Consider the following 24,261-nt stretch of genomic DNA (forward strand, 5'->3'; position numbering starts at 1 on the left):
CTCCTCCTCTTCTCTGATCCCATTGCCCAAGTAGGAAGGCTGCCTAAATGTCTGCCACTATGTAACATCAATCTATCTGATTCTCCATCTTTCTGCCTGTTTTCTCTCCTCTCCAAGAGGGATTATTGTGATGAAGCTCAGTAGATAATTATCTAGGTCTTATGAGTTACCTTCCCAGGACAATTGGCCAATGGGACAAAGCTGTGACCCCACATTCAGCGGAGTTCGCAACTGAGGCCAACCAAGAGTCAACAGCAAAGTGGGTCAGTGTTCCAGGAGCCAACTGGAGGATTCAAACAAACAGTACACATCAGGGGAATAAACTGAGGGGGATTCGACTATGTAGCTCATCTTAAACACCTATACGCAATTTTGGACAGTTTCATTTTTTAGCTATGAATTTATCCTGCGGTACTATAACTCCAGCTTTTTTGGATCCTCATTATGCTTTAATTAAAGCTCAGCAGAAGGGTCTAAACACTATATAGCCCCAAGACTCAGTGAGGAATTCTGCTGGGAAAATGTAGTTTTGAGTTAATCCATTTTTTTTTTCCAGCCTTGGTGCAGAGAATATAGCTCTTTAGGAATCTAAATGGAAATAAAACAGTATAAGCACATTTAATGAGAACTTCAGCGAACTGCCAAAATCTTTCTGGGAACAAAATGTTGAGTTAAAATTCACTGAGTGCTCCTTTCTCTTTAAAGTATATAAATAGATCTCTTATTTCACAGCTCATGGACTATATCGACTATGCTTGAAGGAGTGGAAGTTCATGATTTTGGATGATTAGCCTCGGCATAAATTCTTGCTAATGAGAGAAAACACCAGACTGAACAGTACTAACCACAGCCTAATGAGCTAGTCAAACATCTGCACATTGTCCTGGGATTGCTTTTATTGCTTAATAAGCTTATATTCATAGACATTAATCAGCGTGTGATTGTTATTTCATTGTTCACACTGCCAACTATTTGTGCTGCCCACACACTGGCAAGGAAATCCACATTTTTGATGCCATGTTTGATTGTTTGAGACAACTTCAAGCTCCACTAATCAACAAACTCACCCAGTGTACACTCGCTGTCCAGCACAAAGTGGCAGACTGACAAAGTTAGTAACTGGAACATTCAGCAGCTAAAAAGCCATGTGCTTTTCTCATGAGATTGTGGAGACGAAACCAGACCTAAAAGGAGACCTACATTCATCAGATGGACACAAACACACTATTAAGCCAACTGTATATTAGCCAAAACAACTTTAGAAACTGTTTATATGGTAGCACTGTGTGTATGTCAGTTTGTTTTGGAGTCTTCTGCCCCCTAGTGGCCAAAAAAATCAATTAATGCATCTTTTCTCTCGCATAAATGTATTTTTTTTTAGCCACTTCAGGGAGATCACAACACGGAACATCCCAACATTGACCTCTTAAAACATTAGAAATGCAGAGTCACCTGATGAACGTATGTCCAACACTCGCTCTGCTGTAGTTCCGCTTTTGTCTCCACCAACTCCGGAGGGGAAACATCTGCTTCTTTAGCTGCTAGATGTTCCTCTATGGTCACTATGATAACTTTGCTGCTGCAGCTGGAAACCAGATTGATGTGAGTGGTGAGAGTGAACCTAAACAGTCAAGCCACAGGCCGCGAGACCAAAAATTCTGAAATTTTACACGCTCCACACTGCTGAGGGGAACTGCAGAGTCCAGTTTGTTACTGCCCCTAGCTGTTTGATCATTTATTAACATAAAACTACTGATCAGAGTAGCTTCAACCAGGCTAAACTACGCACAAAAACCAGACAAAGCCTCTATACTCTGCAATTATGTTCAGGATAGAGACAGAGATTGAGACAAATTCATTAGAGTTATGAAGCTATGTTTAGCTCCTGCAGCCAGCAGAGCACCGGTAAGTGGGCTCTGGCCCATATTGATAGTTACAGCTCATCTCCCTGTCTCCCACAGCAGCTCCCTTCAATTAACCTGCTTCAGACCGCACTGGGGAGAGAGACAGCAGCAGGGGACAGCTATATAAAGTAAACTGTGATTAAAATGAAACTTGAGCTCCAGACACTGAACACGAAGTCGGCGAAGAAATAAAAATACCACAAGTAGCTAATGTGCTCTGCTGGAACTCGACTTTGTAGCCATGCTGCTCGTGCTGAGGCCAAGCAGTACACAGACAGCCAACAACAAACTCAAATCCACTTCCCATGAGTGCAGCGAACAGCATGGCACCTGCCATTCAGAGAGCAGCCCCGCCCCCCCGCACCGCAGTCCATCACTCTGCCTGTTGAAATGAAAACACTGCTCCTCCACAGCCCCTGCCTGTCAGCCCCTGACAGCCTGGGGACTGATGGGATGACGTCATTGTAAACACACACGTACACACACACACACACACACACACAGGGTGATGGATGCCTTCGCGATGAATCATGGCTACGGGCATTACCATCTTTTCGGCAGGGCCCCGTCTCCAAGGATCCCCATCGGCTTAACCTGCTGACCTTCACCAGAAAGTGCCCCCTTCCCCTCCCTCCCCCTCCCCCCCTCTCTCTGTCCATCTCCTCTTCTTCACGCCACTTTGGAACAAAGCCACACTCACACAGAGCCTGTGAGAATACCAATTCTGCCTCAACATCCTCTCCCTCAAATACCTTCCCTCTGTGCTGGACCCTGAATGGCCTGGCTGCCATCAACAGGATGAATTAAAGCTGTATAATGTGTGGGCACGATTTTCACTGGCAAGCATTCGTGTTAACAACAATCCAACATAAAGGAAGGTAAGAAATGACGAGGGAAAATAATATTTTCACACATTTCATCTCGGTATTGACGTTCTCATTTGCATTATTTTTATCAATTTGTAATGCAGCTCAGTGCACAGGTTCACCCACTGTCTGACCTCTGCTATTGTTATTGAAAACATCCAACAAAATGAAACCAAATTAAATAATAAGTTAAGTGGCAAATGTAAAAAGAGAAAACAAACTGAAAAAACATTAAAAACTGAAAAAAATATATTTAAAATATCCTCTTCACCTTTTGTTATTGCCTTCCAAAATGACCCACTTTGACCTGCAGCACTATGGTTAAGGTTTGAATAGATTTAGACACAACACTAACTGGCTAAAAGGATGAGTGAAGCATCTCATGCAGCTCAGCTGCAGCTCTTTTCTCACACCATCTTTACACGTCAGGTATATTTTTTGGCAAAACAGCTTGCAGCTGTGAAGAGTGACCACCTGCTTTGATTTTGTAATTAGTTTTTCTTGTTTGTTTTTATCACTTCTCCTCTAAAGCCCATGAAGCAGGAGAAGGAATGCTACAGTTTTCCTTTTCTAATATGCAATATTCAGGAAATGAATGAAGACAGTATGCCACACACAACAGGACGCTCAAAGACACTCTGCTTCTGAAACACTTCCAGCATTCAGTGGGGTGAGGGGTTACGAGGGGTGAAAGGTTTTCCGGCGCTACAACGACAACAATACTTTCTTTGCCTGTCAGTGACAGACATCATTGGCAGCGCCTCCAGAGGTCTTTTTCAGGTAAACACCAACACAGGATGATGTTTTAGACATCTGAACAAGCAAGCGGCACTGCTCTTTTCCTGTTCACACTAGGTAAATATCATTATCACTTTTATAGATTTCCGAGACATAAGCATAAATATGGAGGAAAGAAGAAAAACAAACACTTGAAATGTAATTTAAATCATTGTCCCTGATGCACAAAACACCAGACAATTAAAGGGGCATCTGCCTCTCTGAGACAACAACTTACAGACATTTTTCATGCACAAACGGACCCAAGGCCACAGAAACTGTTTGTTATTTGTGCCTGTAGCCTCGGATGCATGTTAGAGTTCATTTCCATTTATTAGCAAGGCCAACAGCCATGTGCTCTCCCTGCCATCAATTCCCAATCCAAACTGGAGCCTGACACCTAATTTCTCCCAATTTCGCCACTCATTAGACACAATAAGAATATCTTGCCCCCGGCATCTTTCTTAAAGCAGGGAAGGCGGGGAAACATGAATTTTTTATAGGCAAATAAAATAGCAAAAAAACACAATTAGTAGCAGGAAAGAAGATTCATCACTTTTACTGCATTTTTACTGGCTGGACTCGAAAATGAATTCTATTTTTACCAGAAACAGAAAGAAAGAGGGGGGGAGGAGGAAAGAGAGACGAGAGCAGGAAACACTGATGAAGTAAAAGAGAGATTGTGAGCAGCAGCGTCTGTTAATGTGGTCGTTCCTGAAATGTGGCACTGTGTTGATAAGGCTGCTGACACACTGCTAACATCATGTGTGACAACTAATTATAACTCATGAATATTGTAAATAAGTGTGTCAGGGGAGTAATGGCTGTTTGAATAGAAGCTGTCTGGCACTTGTTACAGTCAAGATAGATTTGTATACCAATGCAATGGGACTGGACTGGTGCGAGTTCAATGTTAAGTATGAAAAACATGACAAATATTTAACAATTTTCAAACATAAAACCTATACAGTTAAGAATTTTATCGGGGCTAACATTAAGAGTTAAGCTGTTACTTGACATGTAAGGCTAACATGATGTCTTTAAATGCAGTTGAATGACATTTGAAAACAAACATCGTGATTCAGCGATTGTGAACGCTTTCTCCAAATAGGACATTTAGGAGGAACATTTCCTTTAAACAAGTATTTTTTCAACATGCTCTGGGTCATGAAAAAAACATATAAAAGGCTTATTTATCATTCACAGAGACAGGTAATTTGCATATCACAAAATTGAAAGATATTCGAAGAAGAAGGGGAAAATACTCTGTCATCAATGTCCCATAAACTGCCTCCTCGTAGGCTCCTCGTGTTTTCATCCTCAGTCATCACCGCAGGCTTTTTCCTCTACCATCGAGACAGGGGAACGAAAATCTGCATATGCACCCACCACCTCACCCAGAGACAGACCATCTATCTACAGTATCTGCTCTCTTCAAGGTGTCCTCACTTCCAGGCATCCTACACTTCCAGACTGTTGATTCTTCCTTCTCATTTCCAGCCCGTCGCTCCTCTACTCCATCTATGTCATCCGCTATTTTAAGCAACAACCCGCACCCAACATAAATACACACACTCGCAACTTGACAATACGGCTAATTTTGGCACAAATTGCTGCAAGAGGAGAAACACTCAGCCACCAAAGGAGGCACGCAGCAGTGAACACCGCTGGCAGTGTTCACGGGAGGGAAACCAGTGAGGCAGCATGTGCTTGTCTAACCCACATGTCAGACAGACTGTTGATATGCCATGGTTCTGTGAAGTCCAGGTTATGTTCTGTTTCTATTATTGGTGTCAAAGGCAAAACACCTTAGTCACCTATTCAACACTTTTACTCTTTACGCTCTGAAGAAAGCTGGTAAACTACCCTCTGCTGGAGCGCAGGACTTGCTGTGCTGTGACGTTCCCACGATGAGGCCCTGGTAGTGATGTGTTTGATGTCAACCAGCAATGATTGCCTTGCCAGAGCTGAAGGGGAGAGCAACTGTAGCGACGGTATAGTGCACAGCAACTAGGAGAATGGCGGGGCCTATGGCATCATAAGCATGTCGACAGTGTTTGTGTAATCACTCTCGCTGCCAGGCGGGGGAGACAAAAGTTTCCCACGGCAGGTTTAAAGGTACAGCAAACTCAAAAATGTAAATGTGTGGCTTGTAGGCGTTGATTATGTGTGCTGTCATGCAATCGGCTTTTACACATGCTAACAGTTGCCAATAATAGCTCCCATGCTGTATCTTTACCAAAACTCTGTCTTTATTTCCTGTTTTAGGTGCAGGGTTTTAAACACAGTTTGACAGCAACCGATTAGGAAACACAGGATTCACCTCTTGAGTTAGTAGTTTAATTAATGATGACAGAAGGTGACTTCTGGGCAGATTTGAAAAGTGCAGGACTGTGAGTGGAGAAACATTTGGCAGATATTTCACCAGAGAACGCCCAAGGAGTGTATTCCAAGTGACGAAGGAAACCGGCGTTTGTGTGCAGCACTTTCAGACAGACCTGCATACAAAGCAAGCTGAGCTGGTATACAAGTGAGTGCAGGAGGCAGCTCTGGAGGAATTTAGTTTAATCGACTGAGGAGCGGCAGATATAAATTTGTTACCTACGTATGCTATTGTCACAGCTATTGTGGCTGCATCGTTAAGTCATCCCTGAGTGCAATGTGGATAGTTTTGTTACTTTTGAGGGTTTGAAGTCCATTTGTGTGTTGACATTCACAAACAAACTTTTCATCTGTTGTTTGCTGGGCTGAACTTGATGAAGCTGCTCTGCAGTATTTGTGTTTCTTATGGCAATGGGATTCCTCTCTTTTCTCTTCCTCACTTTTACCTTGCACGCCATGCTGTTTGTAGGTTGTCATAGCAACCCATGTCACAAGGCTTTGTTGTTTGGAGCGTGCTGGTAGCTGAGTAGTTTACAGTGCCAATGCAACATGCATGGTTCAGGCTGGGGGCCTGTGCCGCATGTCATACCTCCCTCCCCTCTGGTTTCCTCTTTGTCTCTTCACTGCCAACTCTAAGATCCTGGCGTCTGGACTTGCATGAGAAAAATCAGCATTTTATCATGAAATCATTATTTTTAGTTGTAACTGTGAGTGAGAACTTGAGGCTTGAAATTGCATGTGTGTTATGCTCAACAGCAGAAGCTATTGGCTGGTAAATCCAGGCAAACAGTGGGAGTGAGCACTGTCGAGAGGTGCAGCGAACCTCCAGAAGTGAAAGTTTGGACAGAATGGTCTTTTGGCAATATTGTTATTACTGGAGAAATCTCTCTGCATAGCCTGGGGGAATGCGTTTTCTTGAGCGGTGTTTTTTGGACCTGAATATGCAGAGTCATTAAGATTGTCTTCAATATAATTAAGGAAGAATCACCCCTTCAATACTGACTATGAGTATGGATCTGTTGTGGCAGAGGGTCTGGACCCCAGCACGGACAAAATACTAAAATGCTTTTTTGAACTTTCCTACTATGATTTCATTTTTTAAAACTGCTGACTGCTGTTAATTTACTTTGTGAGCTCTGTGTGCATTTGCTTTGCTCACACAACACTGTCAAATTTCAATGTTTTAATGAAGCTCAATGAGGCATTATTATTGGATGTACAACGCTGCAGTATTGGAAACAGAAATTGGGGCTTCATAGAGTTGACACGGATTCAAAAACAATAATTAGATTTTAAAAAAAAATGCCTACACTGACTCTGATCTGCATCCTGTGGAATGACTCAACTTTTTTGTTCTGTCATGTGAAATCTGAAAACTTTTTCAGTCACAATATTAAGGTATGCTTTGATAGGAAAATGCACCAGAATCATGCTTTGGAGCAATTTTCAGGCCATTTTCAGCAGCGCATGGGGAGCTAGTCACTGGCAAAATAAACAAACGAATGCATGACTGACTGAATAAACAGATACATAATTACATGAATAAACACCCATAGGTTCACATTCACTGCTTTAAACACACACATATAGGGTTTCCAAAGCCACATACAAAACCACACACGGATGAAACATGACTTTCACCAACCCTTTGTCTTGCAGCTCATTGTTTCTGAACACTGATCCATGGACACACCCACATCCTCTCCTTTGTGTTTCTTTCTCTGTCTGTCTCTTTCACACACTCTCTCTCTCTCTCTCTCACACACACACACACACACACATACACACACACTCCTCTGCTCATAGCTCTCTCCCTGTCAAACACGACTCTCTGACAGACTGAATCAGTGCAGCATGAGGTCACTAGCCTACACCTTCATCTACACACCGCTGCAGACATGGAGAGAGGCAGCCTGGGGGAGTATTCAGTGTGTGTGTGTGTGTCTGCAGTTCAACACACAGAGCATCTGAAAAGTTCTGACTAAATGTTCACATTGTTGAGAAATACAGTAGGTTCAGAGACCAAGAGACAGAGAGAGACAGCAAACAGCACATAGTCACTGAGCCATGAACGCAAAGCTACAAACCCTCCTGACAACTTGTACCATTTCAGCCCGTCTTCAGGGGCTGAAAGCAGCATTTAGACAAACACCTCATCCTAAAACACCATGTTTCCAGTGAGTCCGGTTCAACAAATACGCCTGACTGCCCTCTTCAAAGTGATTCAGTTTCAGCCTTAGGATGAGACTTGTTTTGAATTTTGCAATATATATACAATGTGATCCTGACAGAGATGGAGTGCAGACAGGAAAACACCTGAAATGTTGGGTGGATTTCTTGTTTCTTTGTATGTTCTTTGATCACGTACTAATTAAATCAAAGCTAATTTTAGGCAAAGTTCTTGCATTAGCGATTTTGTTGAGAAAACACTGAACACCGACATATTTGGAACATTTGGTGTCATGAAAATGAAGGGTAGAAAACCCGGCTTATGTTCCTCAAACTGGAATATGTCAAGTGGCACCAGTTTCTAATATTTTCTAACAATACCCAGCTGCCAAAGTTCAGGTACGAGCAGCAGGGAAGAGGATCCACATGCGGGCAGGGAGAGCAGGTTGAATCAAAGACACTCAATGACATACAGGCAATGGGTGTAAATACAGATAGAAAATACTGACAGCGCTTCAGGGACAAGAAATGGTGGAAACACCAGCACAAAGAAGCAACAAAGGGAGTGTGGCCGCTAAATATACACCAGGGGCTTCATGAGAGAACAAGGGACAGGCGTGCAGAGAGGCGAGAGTGGGGTTCACACCATGCATTAAATGTGTTTGGGGGACTGGACTACGATCAGATAGTGCTTGACTACATGAAAGTAGAGGCGTAAACACACCCAGGACTGTGGATGGATTGTGAAAACACACCAATGCTGCCATCTTTTTATTTCTCTCTTTTTTTTTTTTTTTGCTTGTTTGTTTTTTGGACCCTTGTAAACAAGAGGAAGGTGCATAAAGGAAGAAGAAGAATTGATAGCAGGTGTAAATATAGTCAGGTTAAGTCTTTTTTAGGTGCAATCTGGATATGAGGCTCATTGTAATGCATGGTGTAAAGGGGGTCTGAGGGCATGCGGAGGACAGGTGGGGAATGACCAGGTCTGGATATATCCAAGAAGCAGAGCTACGAATTAAAACAAAGAGGACATGCCTGAGCCAACAATGTGACCCTGTACTCAGTGCCAGTGCTTGACATTTTTTGATACTGTTTGATAATCAGTGCAGCACAGAGCCAGACTTTAAGCAAAATCAAGTAAAAAAAAAAAACCTGCTATAAAATGGTCACATGTACGCATGGTCCTCTATGATAACTATGACAAAATCTTGAAGACATAATATTCAACTGCACGCCTTATGAAGAATTGCAGAGCTGTTCAGAACTGCTTTAATGCTTAAGAAGACATTAAAAAAAAGAAAGATAAGATAGGACAAGATAAGATAACACTTTATTAATCCTCCGAAGCAGAAATTAGGGAGGAAATTGAAAAGAAATTCTATAGTAACTACATATATATGATTCTTACATTAGAAATATGGAAGAAATATAGAAATATTCTTGTATGAGTGATGATTTTTAGGTGATTTAATATGTAAAGTGACTGTTTTACAGTCACAAAATGGATTCAAACAGTCACAGCTGGGAATGGGAAGCTGTTTTCTCCTCCTCTGATCTAAAATGTTGAGTTGAATACATTGTATGGTTCAGTACTGTATGTACTAACAGCCTGTATGTGGTTGCCCACTCACCCTGCTGCTGCCTCCCACTCACTGTAATTCCACATTAGGGAGGCTGACAGGTGAAAGCAGACAGTCTCTCCATGACAAACCAACCAGCACAGTGGATTATTTCTTCTCTTCCTCAAACACTTACTGTACTGTTTGCACCCACACATGTACAGCTAAAGACACAGGTAACACAGATGAATGTGCGCACTAACACGGCGTATAACATAGAGCTCATAATTTTCATTAAAAGAACAGTCATCACTTATTGTTTGGAATATGAAATATGAATAATAATATGAACAAAAATACATTTACTAAATGCCAGCGCAAATGCATTGTGTTTTAATCCTTAAAGAATATATTATCACACTGAGGGACGCTGGTGCACCATCAGCAGCTTTTTTCTTGATTCTCCGGGATACAACACAGCAAGCAGACAGGTGGCGCTTTTCAGCCGCGTGCGGCCAACCACCGTCTGTAGACTTTGAGTTGTGTCCTACATCTCATCAGTGGCCATTTGGCTAATTCAACATGAGAGTCTCCATCGAAGTCTGAGGCAGCAAGTGTGAGACAGCTGATTGGCTGTTCATCCTACTGAATCTCAGCGATTTCACCCATTTGGTTCATTTTGTTTTTCTCTGTCTTTTCTTCCTCCACAGTCCAAACACCACAGGCTGACAACACTGACAAAGCAAAGCAAAGCTAAAATTTGTGGTGCCAGTGTGCGTTTTTCTTTGTAATGTTCATGAATGAGGCTTTTAAAACCATTTCACAGTGCAGTGAACATATGCCCATGCTTATTTGTCTTTCCATTGTTGTTTATGGATGACAAAGGCAGACTACATGCTCGTCATTTCCACTCACGCAGCAGTAGTCTCGGAATCTGTAGTGGTGCGTTCAGGTGCAATTTTAAACAGGAGACATGAGGCAACATATCTGTCAGCCTTTGTCTGCATCCAGGTTTGGGGTTAATCTTTGATTTTAGTGATTTCATCCTGTGTATACATGCTGCGGTGGATAACATAAATGCAGACATGTGATAAATATTGGCTGATGTGCAAGTACAGCATGTATATCTTGCTTTATGATGGAATAGAACTAAACCATTCTTCTCTGGCAGTGGCCAACACAACAACTTTCTGCTGAGTGGAGACGCAAATCCTCACAAAAACCAATCGCAAAAACCTTGATGAGCCGGATGTATACAAGCAGGTACTGCTGCAAAGACATTCTGTATGTCATCATCGTCGTTACTCTTTCTCAGCTGCCTCGCCAAGCTGCAGCACATTACAGGGTGACAAGTAGGCCCCTCTTGCTCTCAGCTCTGTAGCTCACAGATTATCCCTTCATTCTGACAAAGACCACATCAATAATTAAATCGCCGGCCAACTTGCTGCACAGAAATTAACAAAGAGTGTGAATGAAATCAGGCATGAGTCATCAAACTGCAGGGCAGAGAGAGGGGCTTGATACTGTGGGCGAATCAAGGGTATGAATATCTGAGGGGGTCAGCTTAATGTCCGTCCCGTGGCCTTTCATTCAGTTTGATCTTCTGCTTCCTCCATGAATCCACGGTGCCCTTCAGCGCTGTGACGACTGTAGGTGTATGAGACATGTATAATGTAGATGGGAAATCATATATATATATATGGAACATATCCCACTAATACTACCTGCATGAGAAAAGGTCAGTGTGTCTCCAGCATAACCAAATGCAAATTCTTCCTTTCCCGAAGGAATGTGAAATGTCACAGAGAAACACCTACAATAACATGCATGTATTTTTCTTCTGGTGCACTGGGACGTTCCCAACAATCTCTGCTGATGAGGGAGTTTGCACAAGGCATTTCCTGTTTAAAGGAGCAAACAGTGACACTTGACCATGTGACCCTTCAGGTCAGCTCTGCTCTCCTGACTCCTGACCTTGATCCACCGCAGGGAGACCATACACACTGGGACTAAACAACAGCAAACAGGCAAAGCAGCTGCTCGAGCCGGCAGTAGATGTCCTTGGACTTAATGGTTCCACTTCACGTGCAGATACCCCTGTTACTATCAGCTTTCACCATCTGTAGCTTTGTGACAGAATTTTAAGCTCTGTGATTGACTGTTTCTTGTCCGTGTTGTGAAAACTCTTCTGCTAATCTGCAGTTTACATCAGTCCAACAACGCACTTCTGACTGTATTCTTGCCAAAATTGCAGAAAGCTAATACTCTCATAAATTGATAATAAGATCGATAACCCTCCAACAAATATTCAGGTGATCCACTGCAGTGCAAAAGTAATAATGATAATAATCTACAGAAAGATGTTTTCTCCTTTCACATTAGCAGGCAACATACTCGTCTTCCACTTGTCTTCTGTATTTTCCCCATTCAACGTATTCAGACAGGCACTATCTTGTGTCCAGTTTGTCACAGGTTACAAATGACTCCTCCTTTGACCAATCACGATCTGCCATTTGAATTCTAGCTACGAGAGATGCCAATAACAGTCTGAGTTGAACAGAAGGGCCTCCCAGTCACAACTGATTTTACAGACGACTGACATTTTGAATAACCAGTTCTGGAAACGCCGACATGTCACTTCAGTGTGTTATTTAAAGCTCCAGACACCTCATAACAACACGATTTCCCAGAAACAATGTTGAAATAACTGAAATCAGTGGTCCAATGTGCCTACAATGGTTTCACTGTCCAGGAGAGTTCTGCGTTTCTGTGTTTCTGTGTTGTAGGATACTGTTGAAAGAAAAATTTAAGATGGGAGCACAGAATGAAGAACAATTAAGCAGCAGCCTATCCCACTTTGCAACTCTATCTAGAATCAGTGAAGGAAATGTGGCACGGTGGTTTATGATGCCTGTCACACTTGTGCAAGTAGGGAACAGGGAAACAAGAGGTGGGACCCAAATGCAGACAATAGAGGCGGAGCTGGTGCGGTTAAAATGATTCATTACAAAATGGCAATGAACAAAAAGGCTTACGGGATGGTGAGACAGGCAAGGATCAAAACCAGAGAAAACAGTCCAAACACGCAAAGAAATCCAACAGGGAGCAGGCAAGAATCCAAAAGTCCAAAAACAGGCAAGGTCCAGGAAAAACAAAACAATGGTTGAAAAACACTGGAATGGGCTGAACCACTAAACACACAACGAACTCAGACTAACTGTCAAGGACTGAGGAAAAAACACAGACTTCAATACACGAGGGAGGGAAGGCTGATGGGGGACAGGTGATGCTAATCAACGATCACTGCTGGAAAACACATAAAGACCGGAAGTGAAATAATACATGGCACATGAGGAGAGTAACCTTCAAAATAAAACAGGAAACAAACTAAGCAACCCCATAGGTGTAACAAAGCCAACAAGGTGAAAGAGTCAGAGCATTAACCAGACTAATGATGTACATAACATAAAGGTAACACTGCTCAGAGAACACTCAGTAAGAGCAACAAAGGGAAGTGTATTGTTACTTTCACCTCTGCTTTCCTGCATGTTAAAACCACAGATTACAGTGTAGCACCATAGGACAGTACAGTACAGAGTACCACTGTCAGCCTGCAGGCAGCCTCGCATCTGGCAAAGCGGTCTTTAGTTCTGAGGAGACAGACCATCATGTCGCACAGTGGGACAGCCACCTGGGGGCTGCTCATCATCAGCCGGCTGTGGGAGCCAGAGACCACAGCTCAACTCAAACAACCCCAAACACAAACACCACGTCAAGGACAAATCCCAGGCCCCGATCACAAGGGGGAACGCTCCTGTCTCACAACTTCTGACATGTTCTCAGCAAGGAAAGGAATAACAAACAAAAAGAAAAGTCTCTCACATGGAAAATAAGGAGAAGGTGACCTCAAGAGCAAGTGCGTCTTACTCTGAAAAAAAAAAAAAAAAAAAAAAAAGGCCAATAAAAAAACTAGACCCTGCTTTGGGTCTGTTCATATCAGGGATAATGGCTCTTGAAATTGGGTATAACCAAGATCTGTATTTTTAGAAACAGTGAAATCACAAAAAAAAAAAAAAAATCATTCCTTTCCACAACCCCATTAACCCCCACACATTTACAAAAAGGGCAAAACCAATGAGAAAGAAACGTCTGACTGTGCTCTGCCACATGGAACACTGCAACTCAACAGCAGCACACCTACAGGATCACAGCGAGGATGTGTGTGTTGGAGCTTAAAGAGACAAAAATCAGAAGTCAAGCTGAACTTCTTTCACTGGTCTGCACATGTTTTCCGGTCCTCGCCCCCCACGTCTTGGTTGTACTGTGATGCATGATGCCGGTCTGGATGAATGAGCAGCTTTGCCTTGGCATGTGCGTCCATTATCGTCTGCAACACTGAGCTACACGCATGCAACGCCGTCTGGAGTAAAGGTGTGCATATTGATGTACAACCTGATTGTTCCATACAATGGAAAAGGAGTAGAGCGACATAATGAATGGGCACAGAGAGAAGGATTCATTGGAGAAACAAACCTGATAGAAATGCAACAGCGGTTCCACGTCAGGAGCAAATCTAATGTTCTCCTGAGGAAAAAGAGGCCTTGTGATTTTTCAGTAGCTGGGATTTAGATGATGCACAATGGAAGGGGAAGAGACAGAGACAACAAGTAAGACTGGGGATAGTAGAGCAGTGGGTTAAGGCAGTTGGATGGATGGAGACAGATATGAGAGGATCCAGACAGCAATATGGTGTTTGCGTTCCACCTCCATGTTGCTGCTGTCTTATCTATGCAGGGATTATCTGATGGAATGACAAAGACCTCCCTGCTCCCCCTCCCATCGCCTCCCTCTACTTCTCTATACTAGCACTATTGCTCAGGGAGCAACAAACAAATTGTTTTTACTCCTGCTGCTGCCGTTAAAGAGCCTTTTAGTGCAAGTGTACTTTTAACTATCCACTTGATTCAACTGGCCACACTTTGCTTAATGTGAGAGCAGTTTCGAGTAAGACCTTGATTTTGACTGAGTTCACCACGTCTTTGTTCGTTTTCTCGTAACTGATATTTGTTCTTGGGCTTATCTTGAGATGTCCCCGGACTTAAAGTGTTACAACATTCCTCAGGATGGAATAACAGAATAACAGAAGCACAAAAATGAAAAATATCTTAACATTGCACGTGTGTGCCCGGCTTTCCTCTGCCATTGTTGCTGAAATCCGCTGTGTTGGCTGCAGTGGTCTGTGTGAGCGTGGGTAAGCAGGGTCTGTGAGTGTGACTGGCTCTCTAGCTAGAGCCACCTCGCAGGTGCTTGTAGAACCTCTCAACTCCAAAAACGCACAATTTATGTGAAACTGCCAGTATTGGAAATCTACACAGTTGATTTCTCACCTCAAAAAATCTAAGAAGTGAATTTAATGATAAATAGCACTTGAATGCCTCAGTGAATGCTGGGATATTTGTGCATCCTCTGTAAAATGGCTGTCAGGGAGAAAGGCCTTTTATCGTTCTCTTACATCTATTTCTTACTTGTTTAGAGTGAGTGTGTTTTATGCTTTTCATCTATGTTGCACAGTTTGCTGCTTGAGTTATTTCATGCTGCTGTGTTCACGTCATTCAGTTTTCCTACTGATAAAACCGTCATAGCACAAACTGCATCTGCGTCACTAGTTCACTGAACATCTTTTGACAGACAGTTTTTGGTTCATTTCAATCATAGGTCACCGTTCTGAATGAAAACAAAGCAGAAAACCTGTGTTCTGACTATCAAAACCACCCTCGCAGCAAACAAAAGCTGCATACTCAGTCATATTTTCATGATAATATGGGTGTTTGGACGACACCGAGCACAAAAATAGACCATCGAGAAAAATTTAATGCTGCAGGAGTGGTTTGAAAAGTTTCAGTGGACGTTTTAAAACCTTTTTGTTGCTGGCATGAAGCTTTGTCACTGCTGGAATCTGTCCAACCAACTGCTGTGAATGCAGGCCGACTACAGCTGCTGTCCTCCCTGAGCAAGCTGCAAACTTCTCAAAGCCACCTGCAGCGCATTCATGCTTGATAAGCAAAAGTAATTGGTGTTATATTTGTTATATTCTGATTCTGAGAATTCCTTTAAACCTATGATAACATAATCTTTAAACTACCTGCTGTACACCGCCCTCCTATTCTTATTCCTTCTGCTGTGCTTATTCCCACCAATCTTGGTCAATGCTGGTACTTAGGCTCAGTAAAAAGTAAGGTCAGCATATCTGTGACCCCGTACTGGCTGAGAGGCTGATACCAGGAGTTACATTCTTCACCATCTTCTCACATAAGTTTACCGCTGGAGCCTTTGATGCCTTGACCTTGTCAAAAAACTGCACATCTGTGAGTGCACGTGAAAAAAAGGAGACAAGACAGAAAGAGGGAGAGCGCAGACACTTTGTGGTCGCAGTAATTATGTGAATGCATGTGTGTGTATCTGAAGAATGGGCTTCGAGCGGCGGTGTGACGACATTTCTTGGCATTCCTGACTGAAAGAAACAAACTACACAAACTACCTGACACAAAAACCCGGGGAACAAAACAATCCAGCCAAAGACATAAAGTACAATTCTCTAGCTCCGTGATCTTGTACAAATATGTTAGCGGGAGACAAATCAATATTCTATCTCCTGTTAGTACCTCGCAACATGCGGAAGAAAGAAAGACCTATCTAAACAGGGCTCTGCTTGTGTTGTTTTCTATTACTTTGCAACTACAAAAGAAAGGGAGAGAAAAGGAAGGAGGTGAAAGAAAGACGGAGATCGCCGCGCACTTATCCCCATCTCAGACATGTGAATTTTGCCTGTCAAAAGTTGTTGTTACTTCTTCATCTTTTTCTTTCCAACAGTGGAATTAGTCATAGCACATCTGGCAGATCTGCGTCCCAGCACAAAGAAACACCAACAGAGAGACCAATGACAGAAACAGAGCTCTTACTTCAGCTCTCCTTCCTCTCCCACCCATCCAATACTTGAGCTTTTCTATACCTCCACTGTTTTTACCACTCTCCCACTCCTCTGTTTTATCCCCTACCACACACACACACACACACACACACACACACACACACACACACACACACACCTCCCACCACCTTCCTGCTGCTGTTCTGATTGCAGTGGAGATCAGGCCGACCAGCACAATAGAGAGAAGGAGCTCAGTGGGTGCAGCTAGGACAGAGCATGTGGGTGGATTGCAGTCAGACCCACCACCAGCACTAATACGAGCACTACATCCCACGAAAAAAGACAGACACAGGGAGAAAGAGGAGTTTAAAAAGGAAAGGAGAGGGAGGGTGGAAACGCAAAGCTCTAAGAATATGCAGCAGAGGATGGACGGTGAAATGGTGTGAAGTACAGTATGTGGATAAAGTGCAGGGTACTTTGTACTTGTACACATATTATAATCTCCAGGTGATGACAAAAGACGTGATTTATCTCTGAAATGTTCAGGGTGTGTGTTCAGATTCAGACTTTAATACTCCAGTGTAATACAGAAATTTTAAGCAATATTTTGTGTTTATTACAATTTACCTTTTATAGTTTTGGCCATCATCATCTATCAGTTATGATGACATGGGTATGATAACACTTTTAGGTAAAAGGTGACATTGCTAAACAAAGTTTGACAAAATTGACAATAGTCAGATGGTCAGGTAATAGTTTAACCAGATTAGCTAAACTGCTTAATCTGAAGAGAAAACTGAAAGTGAGGAAAAACCTGAAATGCCTTTGCAATGTTACAAACAACCACAGTAAGCACTGCAGAGATCTGCCTGTAAACTGGGATGGATGTTTATAACAGACAGTAATAATGGGTTTAATTTCACTGTTGGCTAACCTGGGAGGTTTTTTAACAATCTGTCTGATCTTCTTGTAAGTAAATAATCTAAATCTTAGCAATTAACTTCGTATCATATCAGGACTGATAGTTGAGATAGAGATACTTCCATCCAGAAAGTGGCAATTTATAACATGTGGTTGTGCAGTTCGATTTGACAGCAAAGGTTCATTCCCCGCTGACAGACACAGAGTTGACCATTACACTGTAATGAATTGTTGTAAAAATACAGGAAATTTTGTACAGTCATGTACTGTAAATACAGTCTAATACTGTGAATGTTGATGACTCTGAGGAACCAAATATTAACGTTCGGCTAATGTAAAATCTAGCATCTCTTTTTTAGCTGCTGAGTGGCCAACATGTGATATCTTTCTGTTCAACCTTGCTACCAGTAACATGTCAATTTATTTGATTTTCATAGCCACAGGATCGGATTTCTACACAATCAACAAACTAAGTTGAGTAAGCTAGCTCTGTCATTCACATTTAACTTGTTAAATTGTAATCTAGTCAAACGTCTGAGGTGAGATGTGATCCTCCAGTGATTTGCTGTTAAATTGACATGAAGGACCAGCTGTTCTATTTTACCATTTGTTGTCGAGCTGTTTCATATTTTGCTCTTCTTCCCATCTGGGCTGGGGAAAAGTTTTGTTTCTCATAATGATAAAATATCTTATAAAAATGAGATCATTGTTTCATAATGGTGACACAGAGGTGATTATCCTGAGAAAACATCCCAGAATTTTTATTTGGTGACTGCATTATGTGTAGACCTCTTTACATGCCACACCAAATTTATGCTTTCTCTGTTATTACACATTCAGGCGCTTTATTAGTATCAACCCCAAGAGAGGAACAAAGTCCAGCGAGGGGACGATGGCGTCCAGGAAGCAGCTGTTGATCTCCGTGTGACTGTCCTCAGAAAAAAACCTCATGGACTCTGAGTGGAGCTTTAGGCCACAACACATCTCCACACAGGAACTCACTTTCACAAAAGAACAGCCCACACTGCAGCCAGATGGTCTTGTTATTTCAAGGTAACATGTCTCACTATTATGGTCTATTCAGTTCAGTATAGTTCACTTAAGTTGTCTCTTATGCAGTTCCAGGCTTCTTCTTTCACTTGCTTTCTACCGTGAACAGGATCATTACTAATGAAAGATGGATACTGAAGGCAGGGTGCATTAAGTTTGATAAGTAAGTTGTACACAAATTGTTGAGAACCTGTTTGACATGATTAATTGTTCTCATGGATTGTATTCTATAATGATTTTATTATCTGAAGTGCATTGGCTACTATATGTAATAAATCTAATGTGATATATGCATCTTATGTCATAGTTCAAGGAAAAATAAAATGAATTAAGGGCACATGGACGAGGACATGCAGACTGAGAACCCGTTCAGCGCGAGGAAAGATGGCTTCATGGATCGTGTTTTACGCAATCTACAGAGACTATTTTCAATTTGTCAGTTACTGAATGTGTTGGATACTGCCTTGACTTTAATAAAAGACCAATTTTGTAAGGCATTCACTTGTCCATGTCATCTCTGTGCGAGTAATTTTCAGGGTTTTCATTCTACAGTTTTCTAATACATTTTACAGTAATAATAAAATGTCAAGAAAATAAACTGGAGATTATAGTAGAAACACTAAAATAACCATCATGTAACCAACCAGCTGAATACTGTAAAGCTAAAAATTATACAGCACAGCACTGTATTTCTTTACAGTAATAAACGGTTATTATAAATTATCAGGGAATTTTCTTACATCGTAGATTTTACTTAAGTCAACAACATCAAAAACAAAGCACATAAGGCAACAGCATAAAGGTGTCAGCAGTGCAGACAGTGGGAGGTGTTGGGTTATAGAGGGAATCCTATGCACCTGTGTGAATATGATTGGATGTAAAAAGTCCGCTGGTAGCCAAGTAGGCGATGAATGAACCACTGATGGTGACACAAATGTAGCAGTTGATGCTAATCAACTAATGCAAGCCTGACGATAGCTCTCGGCCTTAAGTAGTGCTGTGCTCCATAATTGACTTCCAAAATTCAAATCCTAGAAATAAACAGAAATTATCCTTCAAGTGAAAAATATCAGGCAGAAAACAATATTCCTTACACAGCATGCATATTACCAAACGACACGGTCATGTTCAATCAAACAGTTAATTCAGGCTTTAGTTTTACTTCACGTCCTTTGTTCGTGCTCATTTTATCTCTTCTTTGTCATATAATCATTGTGCATAGATGTTTTTATCTGGCAGCAGGGAAATGTTCCAATTACTTATTGAAAAGCTCCAGCTACTTTGTCAAAGTCTGCTTTTCTTCTACAAAAACACAACAACAGGCTTTGAAGGCTTTGAAAGCTCTCTGCAGACATGTCCTGTGCAGGTACCGAGGAAACTGTTTTGTATGACTCCACAGACACACACAAGCTCACTTGAGAAAACGTCCGCAGAGAGAATGCTGAACTGGAGCAGACTGAAAGCTTGTCACCTCCCTCACACTCTCTCTCATATTCGCTCCTCTTTTCTTTCTCATTTGTCTTCATCTCAGCTCTGTATGTGTGATTTTCAGTGTTGTTCTCTTGATGTTTGCTTCAGTTTCTTGTTCCTTTTCTTCCTGTTATCTTCTCTGTCTTTCATTCTCCAGCTCCTGCCCACCTCTTTTGAGGCCAGTTCTCCTTGTCTGGCTCCTCTCCCTCCCTCTCATTCTCCTTCTCCACTGATTGCCTACGCATTCATTCCTCTACGCTTGCCTGCTCACTAATGGCCGTGGCAGGTGTTCTCCCAGGTGCTTGAAGAGAACGGCTCAGGCTGAGCCTTTAAAAGCCCTGGAATCAGCACCTTGGTGGCCCTCCCTCCTCTGGCGTGGTCTGCCTTCAAAACCCTCAGCCGCCAAAGGACTGCAAATCTGGCATGTACGCGCTCATTCTGCCACCACACACACACACACACACACACACACACACACACACACACACACACACATAGATATGCAGCAATAAAAATATGTCCAGCCCTTCATTTCCTCTACTTGCATCAAGTCAGTGGTTGTGTTGGCTTCAGGTGCGAGGCAGATTGGTCTGGGCCGGCTCTCTAAATTGCTGTCACGGATAGCCCTTTGGATGACACACAAAAACAAACCACACACACCAGTACATACACTCTCTAATAGCTTCACACTGCAGAGGAAAGCGGACACTAAAAGTGGGGAGGGATGGTGATGGTGACAGCGGTGTGTGGTTACAGGCCATGATAATGGCCCACTTGGAAAGCCCAGGCCAACCAGTCCCGGCAGATGAATGGGAGAGCAGAGAATGCAGCATTGTGATCAGACTGTGAGTGGGGCACCCTCTTTGGTTTGCTTTACAATCAATCAGCAAGTCGTTTCTAAATAGCATCAGTATGACTTTCACCCACTTTCTATGGGTGACCTTTATTTTAAGGTAAAGCCAGCCATGCTTTGTGTCCCTCGGGGCTGGGTCCATTTGTACAGGTTGACTTGGTTCCTGAGTGTAGCTGCTGCACTTAACTTTCACATTGGTGGTTGATGAGGTTGAATCTTGGACTTTAGAAGTAAAGAACACGGTGTGCTTAGCTTTGAACTGGTTTAAGTCGCAAGAACAAAGAGACAATACAAAGGTGGTTTTGTCTTCTACGTTTCAATATCGTGCTGGGTACAAGAAAGGCCAGAACACAGGGGTTGAAAAATTGTAAACATGGAGTACAATATTTTTAAGAATATCACAATGCACCACAACATTCAGAAGATTTCCATATGCAAAGTCCTAAATACCATATACTGCATTAGTGGGTCAATCCAAGTGGACTCATCGACATAGCAAACATGGCATCATTAATCTGAATACATGAGTGGTCTGGCTGAAAATATGGTTTCATAAATCCTTTTAACTAATGAAGACCGGGAAACCCTACCAGAATCCACCTGAACAATGTGGTCTGTGATTGAGTCAAACTCTGCGTCTGTTTGTGCACATTAAGAACAGAGTCAGTACCCCAATAGGATAGATAATGCTTAGCGTCTTGGCCCTGACCTCATCACTCCCTGCAGCATACACTAAAACCTCCACAGAGAAAGTTTGGGGAGTGATGATAACAGACATCTTCTTCCCAGAGACTCGAGTAGATTAAAGCTCAGAGGGAGCAGTGATGGTTGTGGTGACTCTTGCAGAGTAATGAAGCAGCTGCAGCATCGGCAGAACAGAGAATGGAAATAGGTCTGGTTTTGCAACGAACCAGACTAAGGTCACCTTCACTCCTAAAGGTCTGTTTCCTAAATCGAACCAGTGCAAGGATGATATGCTGTTTCAGTTTTCTAATTGCTCCAATTTATGTTCACAAAGGCCAAACTTAAATGGTCCAGAACAGTAAACATAACACCCTAGATCGGTGGGTGGTAGTAATGCACCTGAAAGCTGTCTGCCAACCGCCAATAAATCCCCAAGAAGAAGCCTGTAAACAAAAGCCATGTTCTTTGAAATGTCATAAGATTATTGGTAAAGACAACTAACCCCTCGCAATTTCTGCCGGGCCTACGATACATCATGGAAAGCTGTCAAGTCATGTTTATGTTCATGCTGATTATGATCTGGAGATTATATGAGCAGACTTTACAGCATCATGAATGTCTGGCATGACAGCGGGGATGGAAAAATATAACAATATGGGCATTCCAAAGAAGACGCTCCGCCATCGGACAAGCTTATCACAGAAAATGGTTCTGATCTGATCCTACCACGACTCGTTTGCATTTGCCATAAAACAATGACTGGTTGGAGCGGTGTTCACACCAGAAATGAGCCACTCCTCAGCGGATTGAGTCCACCCCTTTGACACGGACCAGGGAGCGGTTATTTGTTCCAAATCAGGGTTCGATTCCTGCATTCATACTAACCCAAACAAATCGCACCGGGGGGGGTAAACCAGGGTTCGGTCTTACTGCACTAAACAAGGCCAGTGTAAACGTATGTGTAAAGAATCCAATGCAAAACTGAGGACAATCAGAAGCAGTAGCTCAGTGTCATGACATTGTGAACTGTTATGCGACTGCTTAATGATGCGAGTACTGATTTCCTTGTTCTGCAGTCGTTCAGCTTAATAAAGAAACAACACACCAGGACTTGCACTTTACCTCTGTGCAGCATGGTGTACTTTATCAACTCAGCTGCATTGTTAGTGAGACGGTGCATTTTTCTCCAGGGGATTAAAGAAAAGTCCCCAACTGTATTACAGTGATACAGAGAAATAAACAAGGTCATTCTGATGGAAAGTTTCAGCGGTAATTTAAAGCAAGTAAACAATTTCGTGATACCTGGCAACCAGCCGAAAGTCGATATCTTAGACTTCATCCTGCAGAGAAACCCAACAGTTCACAGCCTTTCTTCACGTCACGACACTAAAACAGATGATAAGTATTGATATCTAGGATCAGGACGATTACTGCTGCCCCACTGTGATATTTATAATTAACTTTTTTCATATTCTTATATATTTTCTTCTATTTTTCCTTTCCTAACTTATTTTGTTGTTCACCTACTTGCAGGATAGTTTTAATTTTGACGCTTTCACATTTTGTCATGGTTCAGATTGTAATTGAAAAATGAATAAAATTACCATAAAAACAAACAGCTTCGTCAGTAAATCCATATCTTTGCAGTGAACTGAACGAAATGCATCAATTGATAAGCCAGTCAATGATTCATAATTCCTACTCCCTCCCTATGAGGGGGACCCAGCTACCAATCCACTAAATCCTGACTGTTTGCTGCTTCACACGTCTCCTGTAGCAGCCTGGAAACTCATCTGCTCAGATTCCACCTCGGCCCATAATAAGAAAAACTCTCTCTCTTATTGTTTCTCAATGTAGCACTTGAAGCAGTTCATCATATTTGATGAGGTTGACGTACTTCTGGCAATTCCAGCTGTACCCACATGGTTGAATGCTTTTACTGTAAGTCGCTCTGGATAAAAAAGCCCCATGTAGTTTCCTCCTCCATCATTTTTTTTACAGCCGGCACAGGCGATCACACTCTTTCAGTCCACGTGTCCTTGCACTGTACATTCGACATGTTTCCTATGTAAATGGGTGCTGGCGTCATTTCTTGGTGATGCTATCAAAGAGCTACACTTTGAGGAGGAAAGCCGAGGGTCATGAGGGAGTGCAGAGACTTGAACGTTTGAACAGAAACAAACAAACCCAGTGTGAAAACAGCCTGAGCCTCTGACAGGTGGTTTGGATATTTAAGCAACATATCACTGGTGCAGGAATCTAAACTATATGCCTTGGAGAAATGAGCCTTTGATGTTGAAGCAGAGGCTTGGACTGGCAAGCGGGAGATCTGGGTTTGTTTTCCACTCGGTTATACAACAAAAGAAAGGGAGTATTTTAAGATGCCGCCCTCCTCCGTCTCTTTGGACAGCTTTCGTTTACTGGCAAATGAGCATGGGGGTACAGACCCTCCTCTCTGCTTCACTGGGCAGTTTTGTATAATGTTCTCATTGATTTCAGCCTTGGCATCACGGATGACACCTCCACACTGGCCAGTGAAGAAGGATCTACCTCATTTATCCCTATAGCTCACAATAAGCTGAGGATGTGTGTGTAGGCGTGTGAGTGAGGGAGAAAGACAAATTTAGAGAATTTAGGTAGCATGTAGTAGGTTTGAGTGCATGTGTGTGGGTATTTGTGTGTGCATGCACTCTATATG

The 24,261-nt window shown here is 42.4% G+C and overlaps 1 protein-coding gene across 6 annotated transcripts in view; it reads right to left on the reverse strand.

Annotated features, from left to right (window-relative positions):
- sema5ba (sema domain, seven thrombospondin repeats (type 1 and type 1-like), transmembrane domain (TM) and short cytoplasmic domain, (semaphorin) 5Ba) overlaps nucleotides 1–24,261 on the reverse strand; it is a 155,774-nt gene that overhangs the window by 52,651 nt on the left and 78,862 nt on the right. The gene's annotated exons all lie outside the window — the stretch shown is intronic.

The sequence above is a fragment of the Chaetodon auriga genome, chromosome 13, assembly GCF_051107435.1.
Source record: "Chaetodon auriga isolate fChaAug3 chromosome 13, fChaAug3.hap1, whole genome shotgun sequence".
Classification (NCBI taxonomy): Eukaryota; Metazoa; Chordata; class Actinopteri; order Chaetodontiformes; family Chaetodontidae; genus Chaetodon; species Chaetodon auriga.